We start from the raw sequence: 18,139 nt of genomic DNA, 5'->3' as shown, positions 1-18,139 counted from the left end.
ACCCTTGCACTGTGCACAAAAATAAACTCGAAATGGCTCAATGACTTAAAACTAAGACAAAACACTCTAAAACACCTAGAAGGGAACACAGGCAAACATTCTCTGACAAATGACCATACAAATATTTTCTTAGGCCAGTCTCTCAGGGTATTAATAGAAAGAGAAACAAAAATAGACCAATGGGACCTAAGCAACCTGACAAGCATTTGCACAGCAAAGGAAACCAGGACAAAATCAAAAAGACAACCTACAGAATGGGAGAAAATAGTTGCAAAGGCTGCAACTGACAAGGGCTTCATCTACAAAATATACCAACAACTCACAAACTCAAAAGCAAAACAGCAAACAACCCAAGTGATAAACAGTCCGAAGACCTGCATAGACATTTCTCCAGAGAAGACATACAGATGGGCAACTGACACAGGAAAAATTGCTCAACATCACTACTATTAGAGAATGGAAAATAAAAAATGACAATGAGATACCACCTCACACCAGTCAGAATGGCTACCATTTATAAAGAAGTCTACAAATCACAAATGCTGGAGAGGGTATGGATAAAAGAGAATCCTCCTACACTGTGGGTGTGAATGTAAATTGGTACAACCAGTATGGAAAATGGTATGGATGTACTTCAGAAAACTAAATCTAGAACTATCATATGATCCAACAATCCCACTCCAGGACATATCTGGAAAAAGCTTTCATTAAAAAAGATAAATGCACCAATGTGTTCACTGCAGCACTATTCACAGTAGCCAAGACATAGAAACAACCTAAAAGTCCACTGACGCATGAAAGGATTAAAAAGTGGTAGCTATACACAGTGGAATACTACTCAGCCACAAAAAAGAACTAAATAATGTCATTTGCAGCAACAGGGATGGAACTAGAGGCTCTCATACCATGTGAAGAAGTCAGAAAGAGAAAGACAAATACCGTATGGTTTCACTTATATCTGGAATCTAACATATGGCACAAATGAACCTACCTACAGAAAAGAAACAAGCTCATGGACATACAGAAGAGACTTGTGGTTGCCAAGGAGGAGGGGGTGGGTGTGGGATGGCATGTGCCTTTGAGGTTAGTAGATGTAAACTATTGCCTTTGGAGTGGATAAGCAATGAGATCCTGTTGCATATCACAGGGAACTCTATCCAATCACTTGGAATGGAACAGGAGGGTGGATGATATGAGAGCAGAAACTGACAAAACATTGTAAATCAACTATAATACCTTTAAAAAAAGTTACATGCACCCATAAGCTCATGGCAACTTAACTGACAATATCCAATATAAGGAGGTCAACAAAATCTTCACTGATTTGTGAATTTATTTGTGAAAGAGGTGGGGCGGGTAGAGAGAGTAGGGACAGAAAAAGAATGACAGACCAAAACAAAGCCAGAAAGAAAGACAGAGTCAGAGAGAAAGAGCACCGAGAGGCAGAAAGAATGAACACAGGGAAAGGGGAGCTAGTAGAACTCCCACAATTTTCCTGTGCTTATCTATATGTTAGAACCCAGTCACCATGTCCATCCACTCTGGAAAGGTGAGGGTTACATGTGGATGTTTGACCTGGAAGCAAGAATGCCCCAGGAGCCATTGTGGGGGCAGCATGCCACAAAGGCTGAGAAGGGACACTTGGACTTGAACCCAAATATATCAGGTGGACCTGGAAGGTTGTGTGCCAGAGGAGTGATCTCTTAATTTTACTGAATGTCAACCCTCCCATGGGGGGACTAGGAAATAGGAAGAAATGGGACTTTTCCTAGATCCTAGGAACAGACCCAAGCCTGTCTCTCTTATATTTTGGGCTATGCCAGCCCTTTAAGTCACCTTTCCTTTGCCAAGTCTGTGCATGAGCTCCATGGCATTACCAGCCCAATGGGTTTTAAAGGCACTGCCTGTTGTTCTCGTTCTATGTACCTGATGGCTTCCATGGGAAGTAGAGGGTGGAATGACCTCCACTGTGCAGAGGGAGGATGGGGAGATCCTGAGAGGAATGTAGCTGGTCCAGGCTCATATGACTGGTAATCAGGAGAAGCTGGGTCTGAAGCCAATTGCATCCTCAGAGTTGGGGCCCCGGTGGCATCCAGGCCTCCCAGAGATTTGGGGATGGGCTGTGTGGGTGTCAATGGGCTTGGACTTGGCCTGCAGTCCAGGGTGAGCAGGCAGCATCCCCAGATGTGTCTTTGGGTATGTTTCTGTAAGGAGAAAGCCTGGGTAAGGAGACTCAGGCAGTGACCTCATGTCCCTGGGAAAAAAGGCCAAGAGAACTTGCAACCTGGGTAACCAGTCACCCTCATTCTAGACAAGACACCTTCACAGTTCAATTCATTGGAGAACCTTGAGGGAACATGTGCTATAGTGGCCTTGGGGAAGCCAGCAGTAACAGCTGGTTTTGATGGTTGTAGGCACTGGGTCAGGTCTCACTTGAGATGCCTATGGCCCTTTGCCTGGAGGAAACCAATGGCCCAAACAGAGCCCAAGGGTAGGAAAGTCCAGGCCTGGCAACTACTCTGATCTCAGCTAGGTAGCCCTCTCTGCCCTCCCAGTATGTGTGGAGGTGGGGGCAGGGAGGGTTTAGGAAGGGTGGGTCTGCCTCTAGGCTGATGACAGGTCAGAAGCCTGGTGGACCAGTCATGTCCAAAGCCCAGGTCAAAGATGGCTGCTTGAGGATATGGAGAGCTAGAGCAGCACTCTTCAGGCCAAGCTTTATCCCAAGCCCTCTAGAAATATCTCTTTCTATCTGGGTGGATATCTGAACAGACACACATATGGACCTGATTTGGAAGAAGGTCGTGTGGGCAGAAGCAGCAGTGAGGATGGCCAGGCAGGACTCTGATACCTCTGGGATGGACTGACTGCTTGTCGTGGGTGCAGATCCCCACACCAGAGCTTGGCAATGGTCTGGTTGATGGGGACACCCAATCTCTCTCTGTGAGTGATGGACTGGTGAGCCCCTCACTGAGGGCCAGTTCACACCCAAGTCTGCATCTGTCCCTGCAGGAAACGCAGAGGCAAGAGAGTATCCACAACCCCTGCAGGGGGAACTTGCACCTGCTCCTGCAGGAGATCCACAGCAAGGTCAGGATCCACAGCAACAAGAAGAAACTGCACCTGATGCTGGAGGAGACCCAGAGCCTGGTCAGGATTCCCAGCTCCTGCAGGGAGAACCAGCACCTGTTCCTGCATTAGACCCTCAGCCCAGCGAGGACTGACCACCCCTCAAGAGAGAATGTGCTCCTGGGCCTGCACGAGACCAAGATCCAGGTCCAGAACTAATACCCCTGGTGGGTGAACCTGGAACTACTATTCCTCCTGTTCCTGCACTGGTAGGAGCCACGTCAGCAGTCACTGAGCCCAGGGGCCCAATGGCTCTACAACCACTCTCACTGTCAGCTCTATTTCCACACCATCAATGCACTCCCCAACCCAATCTTTACTTCATTCTACATGGCATATTTTCTGTGTTTTTATTTATTTGATTCTTTCTTTCTTTCTTTCTGTCTGTCATGTTATTTAGGTTCTATATATTTAAGTTCAAAATAAAACATTAGAAATAATAGTAATAATAATTAAATTTAAGTTTAAAATAACATTGAAGCATCTTCCCTTTTAAATGGTGTCATTCAGATGCATTCCCAATGTGTGTCACCATCACCACTGTCTAGCTTCAGACTATTTCATTCCCCAAAATAAAACCAAAGCAGAGTCCCCATTTCCCCCTCCCCCAGCCCCTGACAACTTCGAATCCTCTTTCTTCTCTGCATCTTTCCCTATTCTGGCTGTTTCCTGGAATGAAACCATACAAACTTGGGCTTTCTGTCTCTGCCCACATATTTTACGAGAGCAGAGAAGGCCTGAGCATGCCTGTGCTCCAAAATCCTCTCAAAAAATATGTTCTAACAAGAAACAGAGCAAACACATGCAATTCCAACAAGAGGCCATGCACATGGCTAGTCTATGTTAGAGATGCCTGACCACTCTGAGGAGGACACACACAAATGTAAACATTACGGAGACAGCATTGGTTATCATCAATCTGGCAGGTTGTTAGTTGGGTGACCACCAGCCCAGGAGACAATGTGAGGATGCAGAGCACCACAGGAGATCTCCGAGAGGGAATGATGAACAAACAGTCCACTCTGGGAGAACGGTGTGCAAGACCCAGCAAAGTCCCAGGGGTGCACCCCCTTCCTAGCATTGTGGTTCCTTAGAGTTGATCCCACTAAAATTTGTGCTCAAATCTTTAAACATGTTTTTCATGTGAATCCTTCACAGCATGAGTTCACACAGTTGGGGATTGGAAACAACACAAATTTTTATGGGAGGGGATGGGATCCATGAATTCTGGCCCAATGGACAAATGAAGACTGTGCAGCTCACAAAGGGGGTGCTGAATCACGACCTGTCAACAGGGGATATACATTTTTTTAAAAAAATTTATATGCACCCCTATGCTCATGGCAGCTAAATTGACAACATCCAATACATGGACATTATGTGCCACAAAAGCAGCCCTAAATAGACAAAAACAAAACAAAATAAAATAAATAAAATAAAATAAAACAAAATGGGAAAAAGATACTCTCTTCAGCAAGTGGTAGTTGGAAACTTCGAGCACTGCATGTAAATCAATGAAACCAGAACACAACCTTACACCATATACAAAAATAAACTCAAAATGGCTTAATGACTTAAACCTAAGACAAGACACTATAAAATGCCTTGTAGAGAACACAGTCAAAAGGTTCTCTGACATCAACCATACAGATGTTTTCTTAGGTCATTCTCCCAAGGCAACAGACAATAAAGACATATATAAACCAATGGGACCTAATCAAATGGACAAGCTTTTGCACAGCAAAGGAAACCATAAAAAAGAGACAAGCAGTAGAATGTATGGAAGTAGTTGCAAATGGGGCAACTGACAAGGGCATAATCTGCAAAATATACAAACAATTCACACAACTCAACAGCTAAAAAACCACCCAGCTGAAAAACTGTTAGAAGACCTACACAGACATTTCTCCAAAGAAGACATATGGATGGCCAAGACGCGCATGAAGAGTTTCTCACCATCACTAATGATTAGAGACATGCAAATCAAAACTACCATGAGGTACCACCTCACACCAGTCAGAATGGCTAATACTTAACAAGTCTACAAATCACAAATGCTAGAGAGGGTGTGGAGAAAAGGGAACCCTCCTACACTTTTAGTGGGAATGTACACTGTTACAATCAATATGGAAAATGGAATGGATGTATCTCAGAAAACTAAACATAGAACTACCATATTATCGAGCAATCGCACTCCTGGGCCTATCTCAGAACAAAACTTTCATTGAAAAAGATACATGCACCCCTATATTCATTGCAGCACTATTCACAACAGCCAAGACATGGAAATAACCTAAGTGTCCATAGATAAATGAATGGATGAACAAGATGTGGTACATATACATGATGGACTACTACTCAGCTATAGAAAAGAACAAAATAATGCCATCTGCAACAACATGGATGCTCTCATACTAAGTGAAGGTAGTCCAAAAGAGAAAGACAAATTCCATATGATGTCACTTATATCTGGAAACTAATATATGGCACAAATGAACCCATCTACATAAAGAAACAAACTCATGGACAGGGAGGACAAACATGTGGTTGCCAAAGAGTTGGGGAGGGCATGGGAAGGACTGGGAGTTTGGGGTTAGTAGATGCATTTGGAGTGGACAAGCAATGAGTCCCACTGTATAGCACATAGAACGATATCCAATCACTTGTGATAGAACATGATGGAGGATAATGTGAGAAAAAGAATGCATATATGTGTATTACTAGGTCACTGTGCTGTACAGCAGAAATTGACAGAACATAAGAAGTCAACTGTAATGTAAATAATTTCTTAAAAAAATGGATAACAAGGACCTACTGTATAGCACAGGAAAATCTACTCTATACTGTGTGATAACCTACATGGGAATAGAATCTGAAAAGGAATGGATATATGAACATGTATAACTGACCTATATTGCTGTCCATCTGAAACTAACAACTCTGTAAGTTAACTATACTCAAATAAAAATTTTAAAAAAGACACAGAGTGGCTGAATTAAAGGAAAACAAGACTTTTATATATGCTGTCTATGAGAAACTCACTTCAGGCAAGAGGATGGAAAAAGCATTCCATGTATATGAAAATGAAAAGAAAGCTGGAATATCAATACCTATATCAGATAAAATATACTTTAAAACAATGACTCTAAGAAGAGACACAGAATGTCAACACATGATAATAGATCCAACCAAAATGAAGATATAGTTGTAAATACATAGGCAACCAACAGAGGCCCACCTCAAATCACAAGGCAAAAACAATCAAACACAAATGGAAATCATGATAGTAGCACAATAAAAGTAGGGGGCTTTAGCATCCCACTTACATCAATGGACAGATCATTCAGACAAAATCAATAAGGAAATGCTGGCCTTTAATGACACATTAGACCCCCAAAATTAATAGATATATATAAAATTTTCATACAAAAGCAGGAGTACACACAATTTGATGTTGTAAGCAAGAGAACCAGGAAAGCCAATGGTACAATGTAGTCCAAGTCTGAAGGCTGAGAACCAATTAAGCTAATGCTGCAAATCTGAGCCCAAAGACTTGAGAATCTGAGACTCTGTGGTGGATGTCCCGATCTGGTCTGAGGGTCTAAAATCCAGGAGCACCAATATCCAAGACAAGAGATGGATGTCCCAGGTCATGACCAAAAGAAAATATCTTCTTCTTCACCTTTGTCTTCTATTTAGACTCTCATTAGGTTGGACTATGCCCACAAGCATTGTGGAGGGCAATCTTCTTTACTTCAAGTCTACCGATTCAAATGCTAATCTCTACCAGAAATACCCTCACAGACACACTAGAATTCTTTTACCAACTAGTAGGGCATACCCTAGCCAGTCCAATTGACATATACAATTAAGCATAATAGAAGTCACATTTGGTTTTGCTTATTTTGACTCAAAGTATACCCTCCAAATCCCATAACGTAAGACACAGATTGGGGCAAAACAGCTTGCCACTTTAATCTTTCCAAAACACAGCCTGTAGCTATAGCACACAATTCAGCATTTCAAAATGTCCTCTAAGTTATAGGGCTGTGACTATTTATCTGTTCTTGCAATAAAAACATGAGAATTTGTTGGGCATTATAGACTCTTCCCCAGAAAATATGTATGATCCATATACACATACAAAGGAATGAAATTAGACTATTGTCTTATACCATATCTAAAACATTAACTCAAAATGGATTAAAGGCATGAATGCAGAACCTGAAAATATAAAATTGCTCAGAGATAGCACAGATGAGCTCCTTGACACAGGTCTTGTCAATGATTTTTTGGGTCTGCCTCCAAAAGCAAAGGCAACAAAAGCTAAGATAAGCAAGGAGAGCTACATCAAACTAAAAAGCTTCTGCAGAGCAAAGGAAATCACCAACACAATTAAAAAGCAACCTACTGAGTGGGAAAAGAATGTTTGCAAATCCTACATCTGATAAGGAATTAATCTCCAAAATATATAAATAACTCACCTGGCCCACACCAAAAAACTAAGGAATACAATTAAAAATGAGACAGAGTAGTTATCTAACAAACAGAATGTGTACATGGAGGTGTAACTGGGACACCATGCTGTACAGGAGAAAAAAAAAAAAGGTATTGGGGAAGTAACTATTTAAAAAACAAATAAAATAATAACAAACAAAAAAGAAATACAGTACACAGAATAGAGAAGATGGTTGGTCTTCCAACTTAATGCAAAATTAAATTTAAAATCCATAGTGAGGAGATGGGATTAAGATAGTGGAATAGAAAGACTGGAGCTCAACTTCTCTCCTAAAAACAACAAAATTCACAAACAAAGACTGAGCAGTCTCCACCTAAATGGACTGGAAACCATAAAAAAGATATCCTACTCCAGAAGAAAAAGAGGAGACAACATCAAGAGATAGGAGGGGCAATTTCATGATATAAACAACTCCATACCTCCTGGGTGGGAAACCCCACAGACTGGAAACTAACTGGTTCACAGAGGCTCACCTACAGGAGTGAGAGTTCTGAGCCCCACATCAAACTCTCACCTGTGGGGATCTGGCAATGGGAGAAAGAGCCCCTGGAGGACCTGGCATTGAAGGCCAGTGGGGCTTGGGTGCAGGAGCTCCATAGGACTGGGGGAAATGGAGACCCCATTCTTAAAAGGCACACATAGATTTTCACATGCCCTGGGGGCCAGGGCAAAGCGAGGTCTCCACAGGAATCTGGGTCAAACCTGACTGCAGTTCTTGGAGGACATCTTGGGAAAACAGGGGTGAATGTGGCTTGTTGTGAGGGAAGGACATTGAAAGCAAAGCTATCTGGAATATCCAGCAGCATGCCTTTCTCTGGAGGTGGCCATTTTGGAAAAATCTTGCCCGAGTTGTCAGTAAGCTCTGAGAAGCCCCAGGGCAAACAACAATCCAGGTGGTATCACAGCCCTGCCCATCAGTAAACAGGCTACCTAAAGACCCCTCAGGCTCACAGCTGCCTCTAATCCCATCCAGAAACTAAGTCCAACCCACCAGAGGGATTACAATCAGCTCCACCTACCAGTGGGCAGGCATCATCCCTCCCATCAGGAAGCCTACAGCAAGCCCCCATCCTGACTTCAGCCACAAGGGGGGCAGACACCAGAAGTAAGAGAGGCTACAGCCCTATTATCTGTAAAAAGGTCACCACACCAAAAACCTATAAAAATGAAGAGACAGAGAACTCTAACTCAGATGAGGGAGAAAGGAAAAACCCCAGGAAATCAGCTAAGCGATGAGGAGATTCTCAGCCTCCAAGAAAATGACTTCAGATTGTTGATGCTGAAGATGATGCAAGACATTGGAAATAAACTGGAGGCAAAGATGGATAACTTACAGGACACACTGAGCAAAGAGATACAAGATATAAAACTTAAGATATGCAAAATACAATAACTGAAATAAAAAATTCACTAGAAGCAGCTAGCAGCAGAATACAGGAGGCAGAAGAACGAATAAGTGAGGTGGAAAACAGATGAGTGGAAATTACGGATGCAGAACAGAAAAGAGAAAAAGACTGAAAAAAAATGAAGAGAGTCTCAGAGAACTCTGGGACAATGTTAAATGCACCAACATCCATATTATAGGGGTGTCAGAAGGAGAAGAGAGAGTGAAGGGGACAGAAAAAATATTCCAAGAGATAACAGCCAAAAACTTTCCTCACATGGGAAAGGAATCACACACTCAAATCCAGGAAGCACAATGAGTACCATATAAAACAAACCCAAGGAGGAATACACCAAGACACATATTAATCAGACTGACCAAAATTAAAGACAAAGAGAAAATCTTGAAAGCAGCTAGGGAAAAGAAACATGTAACATATAAGGTTATTGGCAGATTTTTCAGCAGAAACCCTGCAGGCCAGAAGGGAGTGGCATGATATACTTAACGTGATGAAAGAAAAAAACCTCCAACCAAGATCACTTTACCCAGCAAGGCTCTCCTTCAAATTTGAAGAAGACATCAAAAACTTCACAGATAAGCAAAAGCTGAGAGAATTCAGCAACTCTAAACCAGCCTTACAACAAATACTAAAGGAACTTCTATAGGCAGAAAAGACAAGACAGCAACAGGAAACACAAATACCTCAAATGACAAGGCTCACCAGTAAAGGTATATGTACAGTAAAGATACTAAATTATCCAAGCACAATTATACCACCAAAATCAGAAATCATAAGAGGAAGGTGGAAATGCAGGACACTGGAGATGCACTTGCAATTAAGAGAACAACAACTTAAAACAATCTCATATACATATAGACTCATATCAAAACTTCAGAATACCTGCAAACCAAAAATCTACAATGAATACACAAAGAAAAATCAACTCAAATACAACACTAAAGATAGTCATCAAACCAGAAGAGGAGAGAATGAGAGAAGAAGGGAAGAAAAAAGATTAATAAAAACAAATCCAAAGCAATTAATAAAAGGACAATAAGAACATACATATCAATAATTACCTTAAATGATAATGGACTAAATGCCCCAACCAAAAGACATAGACTGGCTGAATGAATACCAAAACAAGACCCATATATATGCTGTCTTCAAGAGACCCACTTCACTTCTAGGGACACATACAAATGGAAAGTGAGAGGATGGAAGAACATACTTCATGCAAACAGGGATCAAAAGAAAGCTGGAATAGCAATACTCATATCAGACACAATATACTTTAAAATGAAGAATATTTTAAGGGACAAAGAAGGTCATCACCTAATTATCAAAGGATCAATCCAAGAAGATGATATAACAATTTTAAATATCTACACACTCAACATAGGTTCACCACCATATATAAGGCAACTGCTAACAAACTTAAAAGGACAAATCGACAGTAACACAATAATAGTGGAGCACTTTAACACCCCACTTACAGCAATGGACAGATCAACTAGACAGAAAATCAATAAGTAAACACAGGCCCTGAATGATGCATTAAACCAGATGGACTTAATAGATATTTATAGGACATTCCATCCAAAAGCAACAGAATACACATTCTTCTCAAGTGCACATGGAACATTCTCTAAGATTGGTAATATCCAGGTCTATAAATCCAACCTCGGTAACATTAAGAAAATTGAAATCATATCAAGCATCTTTTCTGACCACAACGCTATATGACTGGAAATCAACAACAAGAAAAAAATCTGCAAAAAACACAAACACGTGGAGACAAAACAGCATGCTACTAAACAACCAATGGATCACTGAAGAAATCAAAGAGGAAATTTAAAAATACCTAGAAGCAAATGACAATGAAGATATGACACTCCAAAACATATGGGATGCAGCAAAAGCTGTTCTAAGAGGAAATGTTTATAGCAATACAAGACCACCTCAGGAAACAAGAAAAACCTCAAATAAACAGACCTAATTTGCATCTAAAGCAGCTTGAGAGAAAAGAACAGACAAGGCCTAAAGTTAGTAGAATGAAAGATATCGTAAAGATCAGAGCAGAAATCAATGAAATAGAAACCAAGAAAAACATAGAAAAGATCAATGAAATGAAAAGCTGGTTCTTTGAAAAGATCAACAAAATTGATAAACCCCTAGCCAGACTTATCAGGCAAAAAAGAGAGAGGACTCAAATCAATAAAATTAGAAATGAAAAAGGAGAAGTAACAATGGACATCACAGAAATACAAAGGATCATAAGGGACTATATGCAACTATAGGCCAATAAAATGGAAAAGCTAGAAGAAATGGACAAATTCTTAGAAAAGTACAATCTTCCAAGACTAAACCAAGAGGAAATAGAAAAGATAAATATACCCATCACAAGAACCAAAATTGGAACTGTGATTTAAAAATTTCCAACAAACAAAAGTCCAGGACCATATGGCTTCACAGGCAAATTCTATCAAACATTTAGAGAAGAGCTAACACCTCTCCTCTGAAACTATTTCAAAAAATTTCAGAGGAAGTGATGCACCCAAACTCATTCTATGAGGCCACCATCACCCTGACACCAAAACCAGAAAAAGATACCACAAAAAAAGAAAACCATACATCCATTTCACTGATGAATATTGATGAAAAAATCATCCATGAAATACTAGGAAACCGGATTGAACAATACATTAAAAGGATTGTACATCATGATCAAGTGGGATTTATCCCAGGGATGCAAGGGTTCTTCAATATCCACAAATCCATCAGTGTGATACACCACATTAACAATCTGAAGAATAAAAACTATATGATCCTCTCAGTAGACACGGAAAAAGCCTTTGACAAATTCCAACACCCATTCTGATAAAAACCCTTCAGAAAGTGGGCATAGCGGGAACCTACCTCAACATAATAAGGGCCATATATGACAAACCCACAGTGAACATCATTCTCAATGGTGAAAAGCTGAAAGAATTCCCACTGAGATCAGGGAACAAGACAAGGATGTCTGCTCTCACCACTACTCTTCAATATAGTTCTGGAAGTCCTAGCCACGGCAATCAGAGAAGTAAAATTAATAAAAGGAATCCAACTTGGAAAGGAAGAAGTAAAACCATCCCTATTTGCAGATGACATGATACTATACCTAGAGCATCCTAAAAACTCGACCAGAAAACTGTTAGAGCTCATCCATGAATTTGGCAAAGTCACAGGATACAAAATTAATACACAGAAATTGATAGCATTTCTATACACTAACAATGAAAGATCAGAAAGAGAAATTAGGGAAGCAATCTCGTTTACCATCACATCCAAAAGAATAAAATACCTAGGAGTCAACCTACCTAAAGAGACAAAATACCTGTACTCTGAAAACTATAAGACACTGATGAAAGAAATCAAAGGTGACACAAACAGATGGAAAGATTCTCATGCTCATGCTCTTGGATTGGAAGAGTTATATATCAAAATGACTATACTACCTAAGGCAATCTACAGATTCAATGCAATCCCTATCCAATTACCAAGGACATTTTTCACAGAACTCGAACAAAATATTTTAAAGCTTGTTTGGAAGCACAAAAGACCCAGACTAGCTAAAGACATCCTGAAAAAGAGAAATGGAGCTGGAGGAATCAGGCTCCCCAACTTCAGACTACACTACAAAGCAATAATCATCAAAACCATATGGTACTGGTACAAAGATGGAAATATACATCAGTAGCACAGGATAGAAAGGCCAGAATTCAACCCACACACCTACAGCCAACTCATCTATGACAAAGGAGGCAAGAATATACAGTGGAGAAAGGATAGCTTGTTCAATAAGTGGTTCTGGGAAAACTGGACAGCCACATGGAAACAAATGAATTGGAACACTCCCTAACACCATACACAAAAATAAACTCAAAATGGGTTAAAGACCTAGATATAAAGTCAGACACTATAAGACTCTTAGAGGAAACTAAGGCCAAACACTCTCTGACATAAATGACAGCAACATCTTCCCAGATCCACCTATTAGAGTATTGACAATAAAAACAAAAATAAACAAATGGGACCTAATTAAACTTCAAAGTTTCTGCACAGCAAAGGAAACCCTAAACAACACAAAAAGACAACCCACAGAATGGAAGAAAATCTTTGCAAGTGAATCCACTGACAAGGGATTCATCTCCAAAATTTATAAACAACTTCTACAGCTCAATACCAAAAAAAACCAAACAAGCCTATGAAAAAATGGGCAGAAGATCTAAACAGACAATTCTCCAAAGAAGACATACAGATGGCCAAGAAACACATGAAAAGATGTTCAACATCACTCATTCTTAGAGAAATGCAAATCAAAACCACTCTGAGGTACCACCTTACACCAGCCAGAATGGCCACCATCAAAAAGTCTACAAACAAGAAGTGCTGGAGAGGCTATGGAGAAAAAGGAACCCTAGTACACGGTTGGTGGGATTATACATTGGTGCAACCACTGTGGAAAGCAGTTTGGAGATTCCTCAGAAAATTAAACATAGAACTCCCATTTGATCCAGCAATCCCACTCCTGGGCATCTATCCAGAGAAAACCATGACTCTCAAAAACACATGTACTCCGATGTTCATCGCAACACTATTTACAATAGCCAAAACATGGAAACAACCTAAATGTCCATTGACAGAGGAGTGGATCCAGAAGATGTGGTCCATATACACAATGGAATAGTACTCAGCCATTAAAAGGAGTGAAATACCTGCATTTTTAGCAACATGGATGGGCCTAGAAACTATCATGCTAAGTGAAGTCATCCGTACAATGAGACACGGATGAAAAATGCTTTCACTGACATGTGGAATCTGAAAAATGGACAGACGGAACTTCTTTGCAGAACAGATGCTGACTCACAGACATTGAAAAACTTACGGTCCCCAGAGGAGAGAGTTTGGGGGGTGGGGGGATATGTTTGGGCTATGGGATAGAAATCCTGTGAAATTAGATTGCTATGATCATTATACCAAAAAAAAAAGCCACCTTGGTTTTAGGTCAAGACTGGTGGAAAGGGGAACTTTTTCACTAAGATTTCACATGCAATAATGTTACAATCTCCCCCAAATTCTTTCTAATTACTGCAGTTATCCATATGGGAAGATGGGGGGAAATGTTTAAGATGATTTTCTTATATATTAAAAAACTTTAAAAATAAATAAATAAATAAATAAAAACAGTTTCTGCAGTATAAAAAAAAGTCTATGATAGCTACTGCATATACACAATATAAACAGAACCAGTAAGATACAGATAGATACATGTATGGATATAAATATAGATACAGGTAAGGGAATTTTTAAAATGGAAGTCAACTCACAATTTTGAAGGCGGAAAAAAATCCCATAATCTGCCACCTGGAAACTGAAAAATTAGAAGTGACTGCGAGTTGTGTGAGTGTGACCCCAGCAGCCACTTGGCCCCTGGTCCCACCTGGGAATGACCATCCTCCCCACCACAGGTTTCCACCACCACCCTCGGCTCCAAGCACCACACCAAGGGACGGACACCGAGTCCCCAGCGACACCGCGGCTGCAGAGGACCCCAGGCAGGGGCTCCCCGACACCCTGCTTACCTTCTTTGAGCTTCCCATACTGGAATCTGCTACCAACATCCGCTCTGCTCCCAGGGATGCCTTCAGATCCAGTAGAGAGCAGACGGCTGGCCGTTCACTGTCCACAAGATGGCGGACTCCCAGGAGCCCCTGCGGCACCACAGAGGAGCTGAAGACCTGGATTCCGGCCGTCTCACGAGAATGCTTGTCCTCCTTGGGCTGCTGTCTTGGGGTCCTCCCATCGTGCAGAGCTGTTATGGAGACTCTCCCTGCCCGGAGGAAAATGAAGAAAAAATACATTTTGGGGGGAATAGAGGACTTCAGGTAAAATCCACGACAGTAAGATTCAGGTAAGATCCAGCCTACACCAGAGCCACAGCAATGCAGGATCCAAGCCGCGTCTGCAACCTTCACAACAGCTCATGGCAACACCGGATCGTTAACCCACTGAGCAAGGCCAGGGATCGAACCCGAAACCTCATGGTTCCTAGTCGGATTTGTTAACCACTGCGCCACAACAGGAAATCTTTTTTTTTTTTTTGCCTCTATTTAAGTCTTTCAGCCATTTTGAGTTTATTTTTGTACATGGTGTGAGAGTGTGTTCTAATTTCATTGATTTGCATGCAGCTGTCCTGGTTTCCCAGCAATGCTTGCTGAATAGACTTTCTTTTGTGGTTCCATATAAATTTTTGGATTGTTGGTTCTAGTTCTGTGAAAAATGTCATGGGTCATTTGATAGGGATTGCATTGAATGTGTAGATTGCTTTGGGTAGTATGGCCATTTTTACAATATTGGATTTTCCAATACATGAACATGGAATATCCCTCCATTTCTTTACATCTTCTTTAATTTGTTTGATTAAAGTTTTATAGTTCTCGGCATATTAGTCCTTTACCTCCTTGGTCAGGTGTATTCCGAGGTATTTGATTTTTTGAGGTGCAATTTTAAAAGGTATTGTACTTTTGTATTCCTTTTCTAATATTTCATTGTTGGTATACAGAAATGCAACTGATTTGTGAATGTTAATCTTATATCCTGCTACTTTGCTGAATTTATGAATCAGTTCAAGTAGTTTTTGGGTTGAGTCCTTAGGGTTTTCTATGTGTAGTATCATGTCGTCTGCATACAGTGACAGTTTTCTCTCTTCTTTTCCTCTTTGGGTGCCTTTTATTTCTTTTGTTTGTCTAATTGCTGTGGCTAGGACTTCCAAAACTCTGTTGAAGAGCAGTGGTGAGAGTGGGCATCCCTGTCTTGTTCCAGATGAGTGAGAAGGCTTTCGGTTTTTCTCCATTGAGTATTATATTTGCTGTGGGTTTGTCATAAATGGCTTTGCTTATGTTCAGGAATATTCCCTCTATACCCACTTTGGCGAGAGTTTTGATCATGACTGGATGTTGCGCTTTGTCAAATGCTTTTTCTGCATCTATTGAGATGATCATATGGTTTTTGACTTTTCCTTTGTTAATGTGGGCAGGGTTTCCAGAGTGCAGTGGTTATCACATTCACCTCACACGACCGTGTTTTAAGCTGTGCATCCTTAAAACAGGATGCGTGCAGTCTGGGAGGGCAAGGGTTGCCCTGGGCCAAGCTGCTCAGGTGGAAGGGGGTCCAGGCAAGGGATGGTGGGGGCAAAGCCAGCTCTGAGGCCTCTCCTTGGCTTCTGTCCCTCCATCTGTAAACTCCTAGGAAGTCCCACATTGGTCCAGCCTGCTCTGGGACTTGCAGGAGAGTGAGGTCCACAAGGGTTCCTGGATTCGAACAAGGGGGCAAGACCTGCTCCAAAGAAACCAGGCCCAGTACAGAGCCCAGCCCCCCAGACACCTGGGGACATTTGTTAAGTGGGGGTGGCCATTTCCATTAAACAGGAGGGGACACTGAGGCTCAGAGTTGTCCTACACATGTCCAAGTACCACAGGGAGGGTGTGACAACCCCCAGTGGGGGGCAAACACCACTGCCCCACATTGGCACAAGAATAAAAGGCTCAGAGATGCTAGGCTGCCACCCAGTGTTTGAGAACAGAAGTTTCCAACCTGGCATGTGCCCCCCAGGAGGGGACAAGGAAACCCCACCCAGAGCACCCCAGCCCCTTACAGGCACTGAAGCACCCCATCTGGACCCTTGGTGGGGGTCTAAGGAGAGGCTAAGTGCAGGGGGCTAGGTGTCACACCTTCTGCCCCCAGCCTCACCATGAATGTGGCCTGGATTCCCCCTCCCAGTATGGAGCTCACCCCCCAGACCCCTTCTGTGAGGAACTGTTTGTGGAGGGAACAGTGCAGCATATGGAGGTTCCCAGGATAGAGGTCGAATCTGAGCTATAGCTGATGGTCTACACCACAGCCACAGCAACCATGGGATCTGAGCTGGATCTTCAACCTACACCACAGCTCGTGGCAACACCAGATCCTTAACCCACTGAGTGAGGTCAGGGATCAAACCTGTGTCCTCATGGATGCTAGTTAGATTTGTTTCTCCTGAGCTACAACAGAAACTACGAGGGAACGTAACTTTATGGCTGAGCTTTCTCTGTGTGCCCCAGAGCTCTGTGCACAAATAAGGAACTCTGTCAATCTTTTTTTTTTCTTTTTACAGATGCACCCATGGCCTATGGAAGTTCCCAGGCCAGGGGTGGAACTGCAGCTGCAGTTGCCAACCTACACCACAGCCACCGCAATGCCAGATCTGAACTGCCTCTGCAAACTTGCCATGGCTTGTGTCAACAACGGATCCTTAACCCACTGAGTGAGACCAGGGATTGAACCCACATCCTCATGGACATTATGTTCTTAAGCTTGTCAGTTTAAATAGGTCCCAGTGGTTTATTTTTGCTTTTATTTGTTATTTTGGGAGACTGACCTGAGAAAATATTCATAAGGTTGATGTCAGAGAATATTTTGCCTATGTTCTCTTCCAGGAGTTTGATGGTGTCTTGTCTTATATTTAAGTCTTTCAGCCATTTTGAGTTTATTTTCATGCATGGTCAGAGCATGTGTTCCAGTTTCATTGATTTGCATGTACTATCCAGGTTTCCCAGCAATACTTGCTGAAAAGACTTTTCCCATTTTATGTTCTTTCTTCCTTTGTCAAAGACTAATTGACCATAGGTGTCTGGGTTTATTTCTGGGTTCTCTATTCTGTTTGATTGGTCTGTCTGTCTGTTTTGGTACCAGTACCACACTGTCTCAATGACTGTGGCTTTGTAATATTGCCTGAGGTCTGGGAGAGTGATGTCTCCTGCTTGGCTTTTGTTTCTCAGAATTGCTTCGGCAATTCTGAGTCTTTCGTGGTTGCATATAAATTTTGGCTTGTTTGTTCTAGGGCTGAGGTGCCCTGTGAGAGCCAGGACTGAATTACCACCATGCCTTATCCTGGCACTGAGAGCCCATGGTCCTAAGCATGTGACAAGGGCTGACTGGGAAAAGTGACCATCTTCCTCCTATGCATGCCTGAAAGGGTCATGGGTGCACATGTCTGCTGAGATCATGATGCCTCTAATGACGTGGA

Source organism: Phacochoerus africanus, chromosome 5 (genome assembly GCF_016906955.1).
Source record: "Phacochoerus africanus isolate WHEZ1 chromosome 5, ROS_Pafr_v1, whole genome shotgun sequence".
NCBI classification, from domain to species: domain Eukaryota; kingdom Metazoa; phylum Chordata; class Mammalia; order Artiodactyla; family Suidae; genus Phacochoerus; species Phacochoerus africanus.
Note: the sequence above shows the minus strand (reverse complement) of the source record.